Source organism: Ambystoma mexicanum, chromosome 4q (genome assembly GCF_040938575.1).
Source record: "Ambystoma mexicanum isolate Mex_15411 chromosome 4q, UKY_AmexF1_1, whole genome shotgun sequence".
NCBI lineage: Eukaryota > Metazoa > Chordata > Amphibia > Caudata > Ambystomatidae > Ambystoma > Ambystoma mexicanum.
The window spans coordinates 409,156,120-409,174,188 of NC_090928.1; the positions used below are offsets into that span (position 1 = coordinate 409,156,120).

An 18,069-nucleotide genomic window follows, 5' to 3' on the forward strand; every position below is an offset into this window, starting at 1 on the left:
TCCAGCAGTCCTCCTGACCAAGCACTGCCATTGTTAACAGGAACACGCGATTGGCCAACCCTGTTTACAATTGGATGTTCCATGCCAGTCAATAAACGCTGCTTCCCTCTTCTCACAGCCTTGGTTGATCGAGCAGTTGGGAAGGATTACATTTCGTAAATGTGTGAAGGATCTGGTAGAAGTAAGACAGGGGTCTGAAACTTTGGCTCTCCAGTGGTGAGGGATCATGGGAGTTGTCGTCCAAAACATCTGGAGAGTCAAACGTTGCAGACCCCTGTATTAAGGAGTAAAAGAATGTATTGAGCACAAATTCCAGAACATTCATGTTTCAAGGTGCAACGGACAATACAAACGAGACAGTAAAATATGGTATATGAAGATAAATTAAATTGTAATAATAAAATTCTAAAAATCTAGAGCACGGGTAGGCAAACTTTAGCTCTCTGAATGTTTTGGACTACAACTCCCATCACTCTGTTCCAGTGCACTCAATGGCAAGGGATCATGGGAGTCATTGACCAAAACATCTGGAGAACCGGGTTTGCAGTGCCCTGTTCTAGAGGGAGCGGTTCCCGGAAGGATAGCTCAGGAGCAACTTGCTCGCCTTGAAAGCATGACTATACAGAGCTACACAGGTTCAATCCACGGGTCTGCGCTTAGAAATCTCAGGGTATTAAGTGCGTTATAAACAACTTCACATCATATCATTCCAAACCGTGCAGTGTTGGTAAAGAGAAGTGGGGAGCAATGTCGCAAGCAAACAACTGATTGGTGGCACTCTGACTCCAACATAAGGAACTAATGCTTGCAAGTGTGCTGGTAGGACAGTGTTTGTTCACGTAGGGCAACAAGTTAATACATTGGCTCAAAGTAAATCTAGCACCGACAATATTGGCCGAAATATATTTTTGAGACAGTATATAAATACTGTCTCAAAAATATATTTTTGAGACAGTATTTATATATAAATATATACTGGGTTTATATATAAATATATATATAAACCCACACCTATGAATGCCCTACGCAAAGCAGCATGTGTTTATAGAGGTAATAAGCAAAGCAGTGAACCTGGTCTTAGGTGCTTCTGATTCTAAATTTAGTTTGAAAAGTAAGTGGGTGTGTATCTTTATTTTATTTGACCTTCTGCCTGGGATACTGATCCCCTGACCTTGGCTCTGGATTAAAAGCGGTTCAGCTCTCCCCAGCTGCTGTTATTCCCGTGAGTATAAACATTCCTAAAATATCAACAACAATAGCACAAGACCAAGACAATAAGCACGGATGCGTTCTCCAAATTATTAAATAGAAACTTATGAGCGACAAATTATACGAAGTGTGTTCAATTTTTAGGGCTCTCCGTAATCTCATGTTTTAAATTTCCATCCGTAATTCATGTGTTCTGACATAGATACCCAGTCATTTTACTGAAAGTGGGGTAAGGGTTTAAAATGGGTGGGGATGGGGTTGGAGAGGGGTTAAAAGGATAGAAAAACACAGGTCTTGGGGGCTGAGGGACCCGCTATTTTGACCACTCTGAAATGTACTACTCTGATTTTACCTTTGGTAAAATCACATATAACCCTAACTTATGATATGATAGGTTATTTATACCGCACTTAATACCCAGAGGTTTCTAAGCTCGGACCCAGGAATCAAACCTGTGTTGCTTCGTGGCTTCTTGCTTCCAAGGCGAGTGCATTACCCCTGAGCTATCCTCCCGAGAGGATTAATAGCAATTAAAGTTCCATCATACCAACTCTGCAAATGGTCCATAAATCAACCGCAGAATTTACGCGCACTCTGCGCACAGGTTATAAAGAAGGGTCTGCATGGCTAATTGTGTATGGGGAATTGTGTCTGAAGACTTGGTCCACCACTACCTTCACAAGTTTCAGTTTTCTCCCTTCCACATGCAAAAGGGGGAAGGCCCAACCCTGCTGGTTCATTTCATACTACAGAAGATGTGGCAGCGCCATTGCTGCATCTTAGGGCCGGGGTGATTTGTAGCTCACCCTGGGTGTGTTCTATCAAGAACATATCCCTGTTCCAAAGGCAGTCCATCGATTGCTGGCTAGGCACACACACAGTGTGGAGCGTGGTAGGGACCACACATCTTTAGAGGGATGCCAGCACTGGTTGTCAACTTAGATTGTGCCTCCACAGAAATTCTCAGGAATAGAAATGTCAAGGTTCAGCTTCATCTCATCCACCTGTCTTTCTTTGTGTATGTAATATGTTTACTGGTGCCACCCATGGATACTATTCCATTGCTATTAGCTACATATGTATCCTCAGGCTGTGATGGGGAAGGCGTTATTGCGGCAAGAGCCAGAGACGGGTTAACCCAAGCAAACTCAGCTGGTGGTGAATTGTGATCAAAAAACCTAAGTGACCATCTCCACTGGTGTAGGCACGCTCTAACGGCTGTTGATAAATTGTTCGTCCAGATGACACACACAGTGATGTAGTTGGGGAGATTTACAACAAAGTAGCCATTGGTAAAGGGAGCGTTGTATGCTAATATTGCACAGGCAAGCTCACACAAAGCCTTCTTTAGCTGTGGTAGAGGTGCAGGGCTCTAGAGGGGTTTGATAAGATTTTCAAAGGCAAGATTATCATAAACTCATTTTGCCTACCAACTGCATTCTGCATGTTTAACGGGAGAAATCTCTCTTCTTAATAGCTATTCCATTTATTCAACTGTGAGAGCACATTAAATAGTAGTATAAACCCTACAAAGTCCAAATTGTGTGCAGGGTATAGGAGAAGTGAGTGATGCTGTGCATTTCATTTTCGTACACTTTGCAGTTGCTTTTATGTATGTTTTGGCTACTATGCCAGTACAATCATATTAGTAAAAAATACTTTGAATGTTAATTCTGATGTAACTTTCACCTCTTGCTAAAAGCGTTGAAGTGCTTAAATAATTATCTGTATTGTGTGCAGCAAGGTATTGTATTTGAATGTGATGTGATGAGCGGAAACCTGGAGGCTATGTTACATCTACTCTGCACGATGAAATAATGCAGCAAAGGAATTGTGTAATAGTGTTGCTACTTGCAGGGATAGGGAATAACACGAAGAGGCTTTGCTGCAGCCCAGCGCAAAGGCCACGAACTCTGCAACATTGAGATGAGATGTGTTTTCTTTTTTTGCAGAAACACATTGGAACTGATCCAGGCGGTTTGGCATTTCCGGAGCCTTTATATGGTGAGTAGAGCCACTTTAACAGTCCTGTTGTAGCTCATGTTGCGCATTGGTTTGTTTATATATTGATGTGTTTGCATAGTTTATAAACTAGCATAACATTTGATAATATTAATAATATACATCTTTGCTGTGCTTAAAAGCTGCATGTATCCGGCATGAAGCACTATTTTTTTAAAAAAATAAAACATGGCCAAAAGGTGCTTTTTGTGCACTTAACAGTGGTAGCTGCTTGTAGGGCCCTCTAAAATGAAGTTGTTTTAAAGTCATGAAGATGTTTCAGAATGTTATCCTAAGACCTTGCAAGCTCTGCACCATGCTCTGGCCTCCTGTTGCTGCTATCTCGTGTACCTGTAGGCAAGGGGATAGAGGGGAACCAGACAGACATAGACGCTCAATCAGAGCTGTCCCTCAATGATACATATGTAGTATAAATATTGAATTTACTTAATGGGGGGGAGAGTAGTGGGGAGGTACTTTAAGTTTCATCCTAAGAGTTCACAAGTCAGCTAGAGGCCAGAACTCAGTTCCTATAGCTCAAGTGCCACTTCAACCCTCACAAGAGAGTTGTTGAATGCAAACCTTTTTTCATGCTAACTTGCAACCGGTTGCATGATGCTGCGGCCCCGCTAAGGCAGAAGATTGCTTATACGCCAGGGGCAGCGTTTTCTCATGTGGACCCAGTGCTTCAGTCTGCTTTTTTGCAAGCAGAAGTCATAAAATTCCAAGCCTAACAATTTGAATCATTCCATATTTTTGGAAGTCAAAATATTTCCAAGTCTAACATCTTTGAAGTAAACGCCTACCACGACAAACAGACAGAATTCAATTCTTAGGTAAAAAAGCCAGATTTCTTTTGTCCTTCTGTTTTTCTAATTTTGCAAATAAAACCGAAAGTAGAATATCAATTTGATTTGCAAAAAGTCTTAGAACAGCAGCAGGGAATGGAAGTGGGCGGGAGGGGGGGGCATGAAGATGTTCGTGGGGAATAAAAATACTTTCAACAAGTCTGAGAATACTTTTCATGCTTCACAACTGAAAGTCATATTTTAAAGATTGTGCTATCTATGGAGGTGATGATTCTATTTTGGACGTTTTTCGGCTTTTGATGGAATCAAAAACGTCCAAAAATGTCTGCGGTGATCACTGTGTTTTCGCTTGATTTTCAACCAATCATTAAGCATGTAGGGGATTGCCTGGCAGCCAGTTCATTCCTGTCTCAATATCTGTAAATACATTGTAATTAGATATTTATAACTCGCTTAATACCCAAAGGGTTCTAAGCACGGATCTGGGGATCGAACCTGTGTTGCTCCACATCATCTTGCTTCCAACGGAGCGTGTTGCCCTGAGCTATCCTCCTGAGACCATATTAATCCATTGCAGCCAGTAATGAGTAACTAAATGCAATTTTAGGTGTTAATTGTATTAGCGAATATTTATCAAGATGTTTGACGAGGCTAACAACTGGCTCCAAGAAACAGGGGCGTGCTCTAAAGAGCATCTCTAACGAACAATGCCATTCACAGAACAATATAGCGGGCAGGATTTGAGAGAGAGCAAAGAATAGAAACTAAGATTTGACTGTGGTTAGGAGGTTGACACATGCATTTGAGAGAGTACGTAACATACATTTGCAAACTGAGGCACAGGCAGAAAAGCAATTGTTTGATGAGGTGAGACCAGATATCATCCAGGAATCCAGGTTCCAAATTCAAGAATTTAGTAACTAGGCCATATCTCCTGAACCAATTGCTATGTTAATGTGCCAGTTACTACCGCAGGGATCCAAACGGTACAAGGCCTGGTCGGGAAAGTGGAGTATTGTGCCCAGACCTTCCTCTGTGGGGCAAATAGAAAGGGACATCGGAATAGAGGAAGGGAGATGCAGAGACTGAGTTAAACAAAGCTGACATTTGTTCAGGTAAAATAAAGGATGGAAGGCGGGGATGGAGATTCTGATAGTTTGCATGCCTGCAGCATAGGGGAAGAGCATTTTAAGTATAACACTGATCAGGGAATCGGATGTAGCACAATGCTCCCAGGAACATGTGTACAATGTGTAAGGGCAGTTTCTAGTACTTTAATTGAGTACTGAAATTCATCATTAACTCATTTCATGGTGTCGCTCCATCTGCGTTTCAGAGTACCTTTGAAGTTTGGAGGTTAATTTCTCTCTTAAAAGTTACAGTAACATGTCAAACTCTAGGTCTGGAATTGCTCAGCCAGCTGTGAGAAGTGAGAGATCCTAGGATGGGCTGTCTGTAGGGTGAAGGCAGTGGGCACAAAAGGATTAGAAAAATAGGCAGTGGGGCCATCCACCAGTCCTCAGAGTGGCATACCGGCATAGCCACATGCTGGTTATCAGGTGCGATTGGGGTGGAAGGAAAACATTTACTGTGAGATAAAGATTATTAAAATTGCCCTTGAATAGTTTGGCAAATAGTTTCAATAGCTGGGAAATTGCATGTTTTGGCCAAGTTGGTGCCTTTTCAGTGCACAGTCCATTTCAAACGATACTAAAATGGCATACAATCCTGAGTATTCCCAGGAAGATGGTAGAACCTTGAACCACGTCTCTTTTGCTCAGCGTGGTTCCGCCCAGGCATACATGAGATTCAGACATTGGTTTGACCTTTCGGACCCCTTGCCCCCCACCCCTGGTCAGACAAGTGTCATTTATGAGATTTACCTCTGCCCCAGACATGTGAGGTGAATATGGTTTGCGTCTTTGCAGTAAGGTCCAGAATCACCGAAGGTGTATAGGTGGACTACTAAATATCATCTTGTAGAGGTTTTTGCAGCTCATGTTGAGTTATGACACATTCCACAGCTTTAATGAACATTTCAAATTCCCTAAAAGTGCACTTTTAAGGTGTTATCCCTCATCTGTATGCTTCTTTGTCAGTGAGGGATCCCTTTTTCGGACATCTAAAATGTAATTTTATAGAGTTGTATGCATTATCGATGGTACGGTACTCAGTTTTCATGTGAGTTTGAATCTTCCCCAAAATGTTAATGTGTTATTCCTCATCGGTGTACTTCTCTCACTGGGAGTGACTACCATTTGGATTTGTTTGCCATCATGTTATACAGTTATATGCACCATTTATTTTATGATATATTATTCTCTGTTATATTACTCAACTTCAGGAGAATGTTTAACTTCCCTGAATCACATAATCTGCCTTAAATAGAAGGATTTGAACCCCCATCTGTTTCTGCCCAAAAGATATCGGAAAATGGCTGATTATCTTACCAAATGTCCATCACCATACATACGCAATCAATATTTAAGATTCAGGCTGAATTTATGGCCGACACGAGAGATTATGGCTAGAAGGAAACAAAATCCAATTGAATCAAACTATTGTCGCTTTTGCCTAAATAGTGGCGAAAAAGAAACTTTAGAGCATTGTATAATGGTATGTTCTATGTTGACTAACTTACACCAAATTCACTTTAAGAGTCATATAGTGGACAACTATTGTAATATGAAATTGAGTGAAATTCGGCAAAGTTTATTTGATTCCTCCAAACTGTCAATTTGAGTGGCAATAGTTCGCTTCTTGGATGCAATCTTTCCTAAAGATGAAAGGATGGACAAGGAAACATTATTGACATATAATGAAATGTAATGGTGATTATTTTGTCTTAAATTAAGGTAATTAATGTATTTCATTTCTTTGCTATGAAGTATTAAGCTACATCAGTGGACAGTCATGGAAATGATGCATATATTATAACTATGACATTATTTTACATTTTTGGATGAAATTATCTTTTGATTTTGTATATATGTATTTGAAAGGATGATTTTATTATCCAACCAAATAAAAAATAATAATAATAAATAAATAATCACATTTTGTAGGAGGCCTTCCTCACTGATACTTCACTGATTGTGAGACTACTCTTTGGATCTGTGTGAAGTTCGGATCGGAATACCAAATGGTACAAGTTCAGAGTAAGGTAGCTTTTTATTAAGTACTGGTAGGTCAAGACTTGGGTTGGGAAAATGCCTACAGGAGCTGAGGAAACACGTGAACAATAATAAGGGATACATCTGAAAAACAGTGTCACGGGTGCATCAACACGAATCAGGGTACTCCAGCATCTTCCCAGCACCTCGGGATGCCAAATCAAATCAACATAAAAGTCTTTATCCTGGACTTAACTAGTCTCTATGTCTCAGGAGACACCTTAGTCTATCAAAGTTCCAAAAGGGGTGGCCAACATAAAAGTCCAAACCTACTCTTAACAAGTCCTTTAGCCTCCAGGCTATCCATATACTTCCAAATATAAATGTCCACAAAACTGAAAAAGGAGTGTGGGAGCCCCTCTACTGAGAATGAACATGGGTGAAATACCCTGTTCTATGGAATTTCTTCTAGTAAGGAGGGTCTACAACCACGTTTCCGCTCACTACACACTTCACTGAGGAGAAATATCCATTTGCATATCAGTCTTTGTCCCACCCACAAGAGTAGTCCAGCACCGAAATGGTAGGCAATTCTCCTCTGAACAAGAGTACCATCAGCAACCACAGACACATGTTTCAAACTTGTTGGGCCTCCTCAGGGAAGTGAAGCTGGGCCTCTCTAAGGCACAGTAAGCAACAACTATCATACCAATGTCCATCCCTAGTCTGCAAACAAATGCCAAAAATTGCTTCCTTAGGCAATCTCCCCTCTGGACAAGTACTCCTGGTTCTGTCCTCTACATAGTCTCTTGGCTTCTCTAGACCTCTCTGTGTGCTTTCTCTCTTCCAGTCCCCTCTGATGCCCTTCACTTCTCTAAACCATTATATAGTCTGTCTCATTGTAGAGGCCTCCCCACAGACTTTCTCTAATTTTCTAGACCATACCATGGCCTCTCTCTTTCTTTTGTCCTCTCCACGATCTTCCTCAATTGCAGATGCCTTCAAATCTTTTCATTTCACTGCTCTCAGTTTTCTCCAATGCCAGGGCACTCGCTCCTTTCCTGATTTTGGGTTTGGAACAGTGGTTTCATTTCACACCATCATACACATGTTTGCGTACTTTGCAAAAATGAGTATTTCCCCCAACCCTCTTCATCAATGTCTATTTCAGGCAGCTGATACTGTTAACCTCAGGCCATAAAATATCTCCCTATAGGCCTCAGGCATCTCTGGAAGGGGCCTAGTTTTGAGCAAAGTGCTAAGGGGAATTGCAGGCATGGACCTTTGGTTCAGAGAAAGGGCTGTGTTGTGTTTCCAAGTCAATGACTCAGGAGTGTTAGGATATATTTTACTTAGACCTCATTCTTCACCTACTCTTCTTTATGTTACGGAGTATGTTACTGAGTAAGCCTTAGGTATACACAAATAAAACAACAAAAAAAATACTAACTCTCTGAGCTCAGATCAGCCCCAGTTGATACACATAGAACTATAATTCAAACCCACTCACCCAACATTCTCTGAGACAGCATTTCCGCTGCACACATCAATATTCCATCACCCATTTATGGTGGCCAGCGCGAAAGGCAAACAGGGCACAAGGCACCTTCCTTTCGTACAATGAATCAAACACACAGCATCCATTCACCCACACTAGCACACAGTACACGATGGATTAAACCTAGTGAATAGGCAAGCTCTATCAATGCCATAAAGAGCCAGGCCAAACACCAGCGACACATCTGTCCAAGCCTGGTTGCGAGCCAACCATGAATGCAATCCGAGTCCCACGATGCCGAGACTAAGCCAAAACCTGCCACTCCAAAGACTGATAAGCAAATGCTTTGTGACAGACAAGTGCTCCAAAGTTTTTACAAAAGCTGCTCATCATAGTAATGTTCAATCAGGTACCGTAATAAACTCCACAATAGCCGGACAGATTATCACACACACATGTGCTTCTATGCCTTCCATACTCAGACCAGGTCTGCAGCAGTGCCACAAAGCTGGGACACACCTCAAGAACCAAGGCAAACCCTGCTCTGAAGAGTTTTCATAACAGGCTTGCAATACCCCCAGCATACATATACGGAAAGGGTGATTGTCTTTTCATCCAATGCATTCCATCGAAAATGGGATGCATCGAAACGCATGCAACGAAAATGTTTCCATCGAATGGCCATACAGTGTGAAGTGCTTATACATCGAAACCCTTTCAGTGAAAAGGGGTTCGTCATATAAACACTTTGCATTTCTTAAATGGAAAGTCGATGAAACATGTAAAATGCTTTAACGTTATATGGAGCTGTCCAGTGCTTAAATCTGCACAGCTCCATATAAGATGTGTAGTGTGCACTTTTATGTTATTTGGGGGGGGGGCAAGTCCAAGACAATATAATGAAAATGCACACTGCACATTTTATACGGAGCTGTTCAGATTTAAGTGCTGGCCAGCTCCATATAACGTAATATATGACCACACACGACACCAGTCAGCGGGAGCTGTCCAGTGCTGAAATCTATAATGTATTTCAGCACTGGAATGCTCCCTCTAGCTTGTGTTTATTGAGGGCGGGGGGGGGGTCCCTACCCTAAATCCCACCAACTCCCAGGGGGCCCTTTCCCTAACCTCCCACCCCAACTCCCATAAAAAAAAAATTGACCCTTTCCTCAATCCATCGAAATTCATTCAATGAATATGCTTTTATTCGATGGAAAAGCATTTTAATGAATGAATTACGATGGATAATAATTTCAAAGAAATTAATTGCATGGAAAGACTGGATACCTACTGAACATCCATAGACCCGCATGACTGGCATACACATTAAGCGTTAACCAAAATGCACACAAAGATGCATGTCTGAAATCCCACCACAAGAACTCACACACATATGCATTCCGCGGTCCCACCAGAACTGGGTGGCAGCCTAGCCAGCAGCTGCCACAGTACCCATCATCAATACCAATAAACAATCATTCCCCACAGGATACCTGGTACAACTGCAACAATTGACATGCAGCATTGAGAGGGAAATATAGGCAGACCACACGTCCACCATACACAAAACACATCCACCATGCACAGGCTCAATGAACAAACATGTCCCTCCAAACTCACTGAACCTCTCAGGAAACACATACATCAGTTAATCATCAATATAATGACTTTCAATACAACCAAGTGCATGTAAATAGAGACGAGGTATTTATTCTACCTAACTATCCCTCCTATCCTCACATAACATAGGTAGTTATTGCAACAACATTAGACACAATGAACATATAACAGCATGACTATTGCCTGACACATAGGGCCACTAAGTAAACCAAATAAACTATATAAGTTCCTGTAAAAACAATGATCTAAGAATGCGCATGTGTGTGTCAAAGAGAGGTGAAGCACCACCCAAATGGTCTTAAAGTGGTCAGAATGAGACAGAGCAAGAATAGTTCCAGACCTATGGCCACAAGTATCATCCATACAAAGGGAGAGAAATCCACAAGTTTGACCAAGAATTTCATGACATCCACCAGGTACAAAGGATGTACAGTCACAGTGCCATTAGAAAACTTGACGCTGAACAGGGCCTCACCACAAAAGATCTCTCCAAGGCACCTTGGTGCTCCTTCAACACAGGAACACACAGGAGCGTGTCGCACACGTATGATGCTGCCCAATGTAATGAGCAGAGATTCTGAATGTAATTGGCCCTACCAGCATCAAAGACATAGCTGATAGAATGCTTACCAGCAACAGTCTCATGCATCATCAGATGCGGCAGGACCATGCAGCATGCTCTGTGCTTCCTGATATTGCAATCTCCAGCATCCCAGCATGGGCCCCAGGAATGCTCTCAGATTCACAGTCCCCTGCCTCCAGATGCACCCCGGACAAACACCCCGGACAAAATGAAAGTTGCTTCGTATGGTGATCCTTGGCCTCAGGAACACTAAAGGCACTAGGTAAGCATTGAATCGTACTGTTAAATGCTCCCTAGGTCGACTGCATCGTACAAACTCTGAATGGTGCTAATGTTGGACCTACAGTGCAACCAATAGTCTCTTCTAAGGGGAAGTTTCAGCAATGTTCATAGGGAGCTCTTTAAGCTACAAGTGAACCCTAGATGCCCTGGAGCTCGCCTCAGAGTGATGGCACTCAGTAACTTTGCTCCAATATTAGTAACACGGGAAGGCTAGTCTATGAGAGTCCCATAGCAATAATAATTGTTAGAGAAAGATGAAGCATAATGCAGATTACACCCAGTCAGGGTGTAAGCCCACTTTCCAAGCCGCCTGATGGTGGGCTCCCCTGCCACCATCTTCCCCCCACCCGCATCCCCCTGTTTCTATTTTTAATCCCCCTGCCCCCAACTTATCTTATTGCAGCTGCGGGGGCAGTCGCCGCTGCAGCCGCACCCTCCTCTCTGCTCAGAACGGGCACCATGGAAAGGGAAGAAGGGCTCTATAAGGAGCCCCGCCTTCCCTTTCCTTGCGGGCCATGTTGGTAAAGGATTTTCCTTCATACAATGGGACGCCGTGGGCCGATAACCGATCCGGCCTGCCAGATCGGGTGTTAACTCCACATTATTGATGGGAAAGACCAACTTGATTCAAAATAGTTACATCGTTTCAACCATCCCTTGAGGTGTATCACTAAATGTTTACCACTTGAAACGTGAACAAATGCTTTATTTCGTTTTCTGTGCTGCATAGTTCACCTTCAGGGCTACTGGTAGGTGCCATTTCTCAGCCTGTCACTTACCTCATAATTTCCCTGCAAACCTCTGGGTTCCTTAAGCAGCTCGATGTCAAAACGTTCTGTCTTCGGCTTGAGTTTCCAGATGATCGACACAGGAGGCTTAGGATATATGTTACTTAGGCTTTGTCCTTCAGCTACTCTTTTTGATGTCACTTCCTTGTGTATACATAAACACGACCAACACCCCCGGCCACCTCTCACTGTATAGCTCATCCCCAATTGACACAAATATAGAATTTTCATTCAAACGCATATACAGAGCATTCTCAGAACCAGCATATACTCTGTACATATCAATGTTCTCTCTCCCGTTGTGGCCAGCACAAAAGGCAAACAGAACACAACGGTCTGTTTGACACATGAAAAGCCTGGGCCCTCATTTAAACCTTCTTAGTATATTGGTTGAAAGGCTGAGAGCCATATCAAACTCAGTCTAACTTACAGGCGTTTGTGAAATGATTGCCGCAGCCAGGACCAAACCCCATTGTCATTTCTCCCTTTGGTGTACCCCAAGGTCTCCAATAAGCCTCAAACCCTTCTCGCGCAGCTCCATGCCCGTAATGAATTCCCCCTGCACCCACTACCTGCCCCGCTGCGGCCGGTATTGCAGAAGCTTCATAACTTTGGTTTCAGAATGAGGCTAAAGCCTTTCATGGGTTTACCGTGCAGCTGGGCAAGATCAACAGGAGAGCGACACAAACGTTTGCAATCAAATATACAAGTTTATATGGGATTGTTACACAAGTGGACCAAACAACAACAATAAATCACTGGGTTATCTAATTCTCAGACAAGGTACCGCTTCACCAACATATTTTTTGACTGTTCTGGAATTCGGTCTTTGGGGTTTAAGTCTTCTCACCCTTCTTTTTTGGCTCTTGCATCTATTTATTGGCTTTGGGTACTCAGCTTAATGTTCTCGATATATGGGGAGACACCTTTCCTGGGTCTCAAGGCCCTACCTATGCCTGCATACTAGGCCGGGCTAACAGAAGAAGTCAGGCCTATGTGAGAAACCTGCAGGTATTCCCCTACCTACTCCCCTGGGATCTTCCATTCAGGTGTCCAGGCAAGGACCATCACTTTTGGAGCCTGACCCTGGGGGTGGAAAAGTGAGGGAGGATCACCTGAGTGGAGGGTCACGGGGGATTGGAAGGAGAATGCCTAAAGGCGAGACATGGTATTCCCCCTTTCCCAATTGTACATCAACACACTCTCCCTCAGCCTTTATGGGGTATTTTCAGTCTCATCCCATCTCCCCTCTCCATTTCCAACATGTACTGGGGCGAGGAAGAGGCAACTGGGAGTTAGAGATTACCCATGTGAAAGGTACTATGAAAAGGAAGATGAATGTAAAAGACCTGTACTCTGCCACTAACATGTCCACTTCATAGAGTCAGGCAGGTTCAGGCACTCAACACCAACCATACACACCTGACTCCAACTGACCCTCACTTCAGGTATAAAAGGTGGAGTTCTGCCAGAGTAAATGAGCGAGGTGGGGTTGCTAGATGGATCGTGGAAGCCAGGGAACAAGAGGCTTCAGCTGGAGGAGCCGAAAGGATCCAGAGGAGAGCCGGATGCCAGGACTCTGACCCAGTGTGTCAGAGGGGTTACACCGTGATGAGGGAGCCGTGTCTGCATGGAGCCAGATTGGGGGAAGCTGTGCCCTGTTGGCTGTATCCAGGCCAGTGCTCGTTCCCCAGGGTGCATGAGGGGCAGGTGATGAGACCCTGACCTCGACACACCCATCCCATGGAAACTGCCCACCAACGCTGCGCTACTCAGTGATTTTTATGAGGGAGAGAGAGAGAAACTCAGTAGTTTGCGGCTGGCTGGAGCGGGAGCATTAGCAGCGGAAGGTGCAAGTGGCACAATAATTGAAGAACAAAAGCAAATAAGAGAAAAAAGGAGCATGTGTGGCGCTAAAGCAGAGAAAGTATAAACCGTAAGATGTGAAGAATAGAAAAGAAAAGAGAGGGTACAAGTGACCCGAAAGTAAGAAGGAAAAGTGCAGAAGGTGCGAGCAGCACGAGGCGAACAGAAAGGAAGTGTACAAGAGGCACAACAAGGCAAGGAAAGTGTAAAAGACGCACAAGGCAAAAGAAGAGTGCAAGAGGCACGGCAAGGTAAAGAGACTGTGCAAGAGGCACGGCAAGACAAAGAAAGTGTGCAAGAGGCGCGGAAAGGCAGAAGTTGCCTGAAAAGTGTGAAAGAGGCACAGAGAGGAAAAAGGTGTAAGGAGAGGGGCTAGGATGGTTGCGCATGTGGAGGAGCATAAGCCCTGCATTCTAGAAAGTCCCCGATACTGCCCCGGTGTTGACCAAAGAAGGTATACAGCACCACTTGATAGAAGGTGGAAAAAGGGGGAGCTCCACTGAGAGTGAAGTGGGAGCGAAATCCTCCAAAGGGAAGGAAAGGCTGTTGCAACCTCAACAGAAAGAACTGTGCTTTGAGAGGTGCATCTAGACAAGTCGAACATTTGGTGTTTTGTATTTGTGAACTTGTAAGTGAACTGTTTGAGGCAAGAGGGGCCTAGGATTTGGGAAGGGAAACCCTGAGAGGCCCAAAGGAAACTACGAGAGAAATCTTTGAAAAGAGAGAGGCTTGGACTTGGGGAAGGGAACCCAGAGACCCCTAAAAGTAACTGTGACTCTTTGTTTTGGAACCAGAGGGATCGGAGCTTGGGGAAGGGAACTGCAAGAGACCCAGAGACATTTGTGAACTGCATTGTCTTACTACAAGAGCCATACCGGGAAGATCGCAAGGACACCCCTTTTTTGCATTGAACTATTTTTAAACTATCAGGACTAAACCTGATGGTAAGGCTACCTGAAACCAGCCGTGGTTTACACTTCCTTTTGAACCACCATTTTTCTTTAAGAAGACATAACATCACATTTGTTTTAAGAGTGAGGGCAAGCATAGGCTTGGACACAGACAGACTTTGGTTTTGTACTTATGGACATGCACGGCCCTTAGAAGCATCAGCTGAGGCAACAGCCCCATAAGAGCTAGGGCCAGTTAGGCTTTATACCAACCCTACAAAGTTTTATAATAAAGGTCTTCAACCTGTTACTTTTGAGTCTGTGTCTCTCTTGGTACAATGACTGTCTCACAGCTGGAAACAACAGGGTAAATCCCAAAACATCTGCCATGGGTCTGGCCACCTGTGCTTCTCTGCATGTATGAAAGAGTGGACTTCTTCCTCTCCCTTCCTTGGGATCCTGGTGCAGGCCTCCAACATATTCCCCAGTTATTATTCCATCTTATTCTTCCTTCGAATTCACTTATAGAATCTTTGCTAAATCTTTTCTATTTAATTCATCATTGTTTATTTCCCCCCTGGCCCAGTCGGCTCTTTCTGTAAAGATATCGACCATCTTTTGTCTCACATTTTGCCTAGTCCCACCCCTGTCGTATTACTATGCAACTTTAATCTTCACTTATCTTCTACACATTCAACTATTCTACACATTCAACTATTCCTTTTCTTTCTGTTCTTGATTATCACTTTCTCTTGCCTCTTGTAACTCTCTCATCACATACATCTGGTTCCTCTCTTGATTTAATCTTTATCTCAACTTTCAATGCCTCTCCAGTGTCAGCCCTACCCGTCTCATCTGCTTTCAGTGTCACTGTTCTCCCCAGCGTCGCAAAATTCTTCTGTTCTCTCTCCCAACAACATGCTTTTGATGTGATCTTCGAAGCTTCAATCCCATGCTTTTTAATACTACCTGTACTTCTGCCCTCCCTTCATTTCCACTTTTCTCCGCCCTCAATGCTGATGAGGTGGGTTCTGTTATTTCCTCATCCCTTTCCTGCTCTCTAGATCAGCTTCATCCTCTGTCTGCCTTTCACCCTACTCAGAAACCTTCTCAACCTTGGTTATCCCCCCATCTCCGCTCTATGCATGATTTCCTTCACTGACTTGAAAGGCGTTGGCTTAAATCTAAATCAACACCTGATCATTCTTCCTACTTTTCCTACCATATTGTCTGACAAATGCCTATTATCTGCTAAGCGTGCTTACTTTTCTGATCTCCTGCACACTCAATCCACCCACCCTAGGCGTCTCTTCCAAACCCCTGCACGCCTTCTCTCTCCTCTTACCATGGACTATTCTCTCAACTACTCTACCTTGACTGCCTCTGATTTCAATAATTCTGTCTCTTCGAAAGTCCTCTCTCTTTGTCATGATATATCAAAGCTTCTCTTCCATCAGGTACATCCTCCTCTCCCACACATATTCCTCATGCCTTCATCTCCCACTTTGCTCCAGTTTCCAATGCTGATGTTCTTCTCCTACTAGCTAAAGCTCACCCTAGTGCCTCTCCCACTGACCCAATTCCTTCCGCACTTATTCCCAAGGTCTATCCTCTTTGTGTACCTTATCTTGTTTCTTTCTTCAATATCTGCCTTAGTATGTCATTTTTCCTGCATCTTTTAAACATGTATCTATTATTCCTATCCTAGAGATACCCACGGCCAATCCTCTGATTGTTTCCAACTTCCATCCCATTTCTCTTCTATCAAAACTTTCCAAACTTTCAGAACGTCATTTTGGGGAGCATATCTTCCAGCACACACCATGTGGTACCTAGCTTGTACCATTCGTGGTACAGTCTTCATCTGGCCCGCCAGTCCTGATAATGCACTGCCTGGACTGTGAAGGATGACACAAGAATGTCTTGCAGGTGGAGGATGTCCCGGCAAAAGTGCTGCAATATTGCATATGAGTTGTATTTTAATGGGATAGAGGCATGTTGTGCAATCATGTAACAAGCCCCTATCCTCCTCTAGCTATTTTTGAAGGTTAAGCAGGTTGGTTAGATGTTTGTCCCACAATGGTCACATTATTGCTGTATTTCATTTATTCTATTATTTGGTTCAACATTGTCATCATTGCATCTCTTTCTTTATGGTCTCTTATTTCTTCTTTCTTCTTCTCTTCTGTTAAATTGTGTCATAGCTATAAATTGTACCATCTCATTAATTTACTGTAAAGAGCTTCAGCATGAAGCCCTTTAGAAGCAAAGTAAACAAACAAGCAAATCCACTGCTCGGGCATAGTGGGGCCTGGCAAGAGACCCCACACCCTTATACGGGTCCACGATTTTATAGCAGATGGTGATACCAGGCATCCTTGAACACCCACCTTCTACCAAGAAGACCGGACAGAGAACCTTATCACAGGGTGCTTAACATTGAAGTCAATGAGATGAATCTAAAGAAAGCTAAAAGGTGGCATGCTAACTCATTATAGTTCCTCATTTCTCCAAGCTGGGTGCCCCCAGTCTTGACTAAAAGGGTGTGCAATTGGATTTTCCTTAAATCGACTCCGGTATCCAGTTGTTTTACCGACAGGAATTACTTCTAAGTAATTATTTGAAAAAACTCTTTGAATTATGCAGGGGCGTGAGGGTGTCTAACAACATTGAGGATTGTGTGGATAGTGGTCCACTGTGTCCAAGCCTTGTGTATAAAGACTTTAGATTGTAGAGGAATGGGAAGATCCATGAGAGGAAAGGAAGGATGAAGAGGGAGACGAGTTAAACATCTATGAGAAAGATGTGTACAGGCAAGAGAGGGGTTGTATGGGGATTGGGATACATAAACAATAGTTCAATTCTTAAATAATATGACATTTAACCTCTACTTTTAACATGAAAAAAATCAAGGGACCAAAGAGAAGTACTTGTTATTTATTTATTTATTTATTTATTTAATGAGTTCGGTTTCTAAGCGTGGATCCGGGATTCGAACCTCTGTAGCTCAACTGGGTCGTGCTTTCACCTGCCCCTGTGCTATCCTCCATTCATACTCGTGACTTGAGCTGTCATTGTCGCCGTTCAACATGCGCCTTTTCCTTTCTAAAGCAAGGCTTTAGCTGGCAGCTTTTTCCAAAGGATTAAGTGGGCATAGATTTGAACATTCCTGAATGGGGTGGGCGACTAGTGCTCGGAGGCCAGGAGGATGCTGCAGACCTGGGGCGAGACTTATTTTACCATAAAAGAGCGGAAGGAGGGATTGATGCATGTATGTTCTCCACCCAACTGAAGGTCGTACATGGGGAGTTGGTTGAAAGATGTTTACCTGTGCTCTGTTGACCACCATAACGTGCTCGCAACAAGAAGTCATGGACTACAATAGAACAGATTCCCACAAGGTGTCT

The 18,069-nt window shown here is 43.3% G+C and overlaps 1 protein-coding gene across 4 annotated transcripts in view; it reads left to right on the forward strand.

The window, feature by feature from the left end:
- The window catches only part of CHRM3 (cholinergic receptor muscarinic 3), a 3,761,375-nt gene that overhangs the window by 2,299,844 nt on the left and 1,443,462 nt on the right, over nt 1-18,069 (forward strand). For all 4 annotated transcript variants that reach the window (XM_069607974.1, XM_069607972.1, XM_069607973.1 and 1 more), the window contains one exon: nt 3,162-3,213. The gene's annotated coding sequence lies outside the window, so the exon portion shown is untranslated. The remainder of the gene's footprint in view (nt 1-3,161; nt 3,214-18,069) is intronic.